Source organism: Pyxicephalus adspersus, chromosome Z (genome assembly GCF_032062135.1).
Source record: "Pyxicephalus adspersus chromosome Z, UCB_Pads_2.0, whole genome shotgun sequence".
In the NCBI taxonomy this organism is placed as follows: domain Eukaryota; kingdom Metazoa; phylum Chordata; class Amphibia; order Anura; family Pyxicephalidae; genus Pyxicephalus; species Pyxicephalus adspersus.
In genome coordinates this window covers 79,497,666-79,502,083 of record NC_092871.1, presented here as the reverse complement: position 1 = coordinate 79,502,083, position 4,418 = coordinate 79,497,666, and positions in this window count along the sequence as shown.

Genomic DNA, 4,418 nt, shown 5'->3' with positions numbered 1-4,418 from the left:
GTGGTGGGTTCTTGGTTTGTTCTTTTTTTGTGTGTGTGGGTTGAGAATGAGAATCACCCAGGTGAGTGGCCTGTGTATCTGATTGGTAATAAAGCCCTGGAATATGATTTTTAAAGAAATCATATATAGGCCAGAGGTGTCCAGCTCCAGTCTAAAACCTGCATTTGATTGTACATTTAGTAAGGTGTGAAGTCTGTATGGATTTGTATGAAAATCTAGGCCCTTAAAGACTGGAGTTGAACACAACTGGTATAGGCAAAGTGTATGTACTTCCGGGCAATAAACATATTGTGTGTAGACTTACATACATTATTGAATAATGCAAAAGACACCTCTTGAAGCTGCCAGAAATGTTGTGTCCTATGACAATCTATAGGGTTATCATACCAGTCTGTTACCTCTGAACTACAGAACACATGGCACCAGGTTTAGTGTGGTTTTCAGCATTTCTTCTCTTATTACACAGCTAGTCCTCGATACAGTACGGTAAGTTTGCAGTATAGGTAGGCTTGCTAGGAAAAAAAGACTAGAATATAGCTGGCTAATAAAGTTTTAAAGTAATGACAAGAGACTTAATCCACAGAATATCAGATTGCCTTGTTTTTTTGTTTTTTTTTGACATCCTCTGGTCCAACTATGTCCTGGGCTTAGTTAATCTTTAGGACAGGTTTTCTCAACCTTGAAATACTTTCGGGTCTTAGGCAACCCCTTCTATAATTATATCCATAGCTCACAGTACATTAGTGTGGTGGTCAGTAGGATGAATGTCATCTTTACAGATCATAGGTGACACAAAATGATCACTGGTGTCAGTGCCCATTGACCACGGAGGGACAGATTGCCCATTGCTCAAGGAAGAAACCCTTAGAAACTGCTGGAGGAACCCCGATTAGGAAACTGCTTTAGGTGGTCTGTTGGAGATCCTGTCTCTGGCTGGTGATCATCAAAAATCTGGTTGCTATATAACACAACACTATGTTGATCATTGAATGGCCCCCACAAACTATTCCAACCCAAAGCGCAAAAAGAAAAATGCACACATTGCCTCTACTTACGCAGTTCCCCCATTGCTCTGGGGCTGCTGTTCTGTAATCCAACTTTGTCCTGGCGTAGAGGAAGCTCTGCAATCAAATGCATAATGTGTTCCATATTACATGGAGCACATACACATGTATGGGCATTTTTAGACCAGGTAAAAAAAATTGTGAAGGTTACAGCTCCATGGTGCATATAGACAGCTAGGTTTTTGCCTTTGAAACCACATTCAAAAGCAGGCGGTTATTATTATTATTATTAAACAGGATTTATATAGCGCCAACATATTATGCAGTGCTGTACATTAAATAGGGATACAATTGGATTGTATTGAAAGGTGGCATGCAGCATCCGCCATCGCAAACTACTAAAATAATTTTCCAATATCCTGTCACTCTCATTTGAAACTCTTATTTATTTTACAGCGCTGTGTAATATGTTGGCGCTATAGCAAAAGTGTTTAAAAACTTTTTTTTTCCCCAAGCAAAACCATATGGTAGTGCTTAGAAGGAGGGACAACCTCTAAAGAGAATACATTTACACATTAAAAATGTCTTGTTGGTGTTGCCTGTTCTCTTGGACATTTTTATTTACTTCTGCACCTTTTTGGTTGAGTGAGAAAAATACATATAAAAGATAAAGGATACTTACCTTATGTGTATTGTAGTTTGTATTACACTAAACCATGAGCTGTTTGGAAGCATTAAGAACAATATGCTTCAAAAGGCTGAGAAATTTCATTTTCCTGGTCCTCGGGATATTCCACCATATTATAGGGTTTTGACACTTTGTATTTTCTACATAGCAATAAATGACAAGAAATTGAAATTCATACAGACTTTAATAATAAATACATTTCTTTATACAGAATAGAAGTTACATGTTGGTTTCTTATCAAAACCTAGAAATTCCAGTATTGGTTATCATACTATGGAGTGTAATAGGAAGAAAATCATTGTGGGTGAAATGGAAAAGCCTTGGAATAAATCTCAGTTTAAAGTATATTTAAATATAAAAATGTATATATCTGCTTACCAAACCTTAATTTTTTTAACGGCAATATTTTTTTTACTAGTTTAATTATCAGTAAAAAAAAACAATTTCCAGAAATCGTGTTGAATTATTGTATCGTCTAGAGCAGTGGTTGCCAACCTTTTAGACATCTCAGACCACTAATTTCATGTTCTCCAGACCGTGCATATGCAGGGAGCCGTGTGTCACTCAAAGGGGAAGAAACTTCCCAGAGTGATGCCAAAACCCGACCACTCGCCCATCGCAGGTCTAAACCTGTGATGGGAGAGTGGGTGTGTTGTGTCCAGAGACCTGCCCACCTCCCTGAACCTGGGATCCGGGCGGGGCACATAGGCTGTGGCTCTCGGGGTTGTGCCCCCACCAGCGGGGTCCTTTTCATGACCCCGATCGGGGGCGCACCGGCCATAGCCACGGACCACCAAAATTTTCGCACGCTCCACCAGTTGGCAACCACTGGTCTGGAGAGCCTGACAAAAAGCTTGACCTAGAGGAACATAAATCTCAGACCAAGGCTGGTTCCTTATTAAAACCCCTACTAATCTAAGCAATGACAAAACTTCCCTTTTGAAATGATTAGAAATATTTTTGATAAGATAAGCCATACAAATAAATGTCATTAGAGTCCATCAGAACTTATTTTTTGTTTTTATTTAGGACTCACCAATAGATTTCATAAACTAATAGGACGCTGTAAAAGTGGCATTTCATATAAAAAGACTTGCTGGGGAACAAACAAAATCAAGAATCATTGATTGAACACTTCATTTTATGAATAGTATCCATGCTTGGGGGCAGAATTTGAAGATTGTTTGCTGCTGTCCTCTCCAGGTATACAGCATTTTGTGTCACAAACGTAGGTTCCTAGCTCAAAGATTGTACTGTCACTGATGGTACTGGTCTCACATTTTTGGGAAGAATGATAAATGGTTCACAGTCATGTGATCACAATGACCGCCAATCACAGTGGTTGAAACATGGCTGTCAAAGCCTTGTACAGTGACAGATGCAGTTGGTAAAGTGGGGAAAAAATCTGCTAATAAACAAATGGTGTAAATTATGTATAAGAAAATTTCAAATAATTTTATTGTAAGATTTAATTTGCAGTCCATTTAGGCAACAGTATGAATGTCGTGTTCGGAGTTCAAAGCTTGAGAGCTGTATTTTCCTTGCAACAAAATCAGATCCAATGTTGTATTATCAAGGTGATCTGTATTTCCACAAAATATGTGCTCCAAGATCTGATGCCATAGTTCTTGACAAATGGAAAATCAATTTGGTGTTTGAGATGAGGGAGGCTCTTCTGAAATTAACAGTCACATTTATTTTTGTGTGGCTTTTCTTCCTTTTCTAACAAGTTCACAGACTCCCCATTGGCTTTTTCTGTAGGTACTTCATGCTGTTAAAAGAAAAGAACAACTGCTGTAAGAAATGCAGCTCCACATGCCCATTGTTGTTTTTTGTAATTACCCGGTCCTACCACTAGTGGGAGCCATTTGTCAAATGGCTGATTTGAAATTACAAAAAGGCTTGATTAAAGCGGAAGTAAACCCCAAAAAAACAAAAAAATAACACACCTTTAATCTGACAGATCAGCCTATCCATCAGAAGGTTTCTTCCATCGGGTCCCGCATCCTCCCAATATCTGTCTTCAGCTCCTAGAGTCTTGCACTGCGCAGACTTTAGATTGGGAAAAAAAGATTGCTGATCTCACTGCGCATGCAGATCAAATGCATGAGATCGGCAATTTTTTTTCCTCTTTGATGAAAGGGCTTCTTCGCATGCCCGAGATCAGGACATGGGCAGAAGGAGCAGCCAAGAGCCTTCCAAGATGCGTGACATAGGTATCCCGGCAGGCTCTGCGCTCCGGTCTTGATTGTCACAACAGAAGGAGTGGTGCTGAACACTTTTTTTTTTTTGGTGTTGCAAACATTTTTGCTTTAAGTAAAAGACTGTCTAGCCTTTATGAAAAGTAAAAATTCAGAGTTTAGGTACAATTTAATAGGCAGTGAATGGCCTTTGCAAGCTGAATAGTTCTGGTCAAAAAGGAAGACAGGTTTTATGGGAAATGTAGTTCTTCCCCTTACCTTACCATCCTACGGATTACCAGCCAAGTCTCATTCATACTGATCACATGCAAACAGATGATGTGTCTGGCACTGGTTTGCACGTCTGTCTTTGGGCCAACACGGAACATGCCTCAAGTTTTAGCCTGGTGCCCTACAAGTAAATTGTCTTTCAGCTTGCTGCTAATTAAAGATTTATTTACTCTGCTGTTGATTTTTTTCCTCGGGCAATGTAACATCAGCACTCCCTCAACGTCTTCAAAATTTACTTCCTCAGCAACTCAGCAT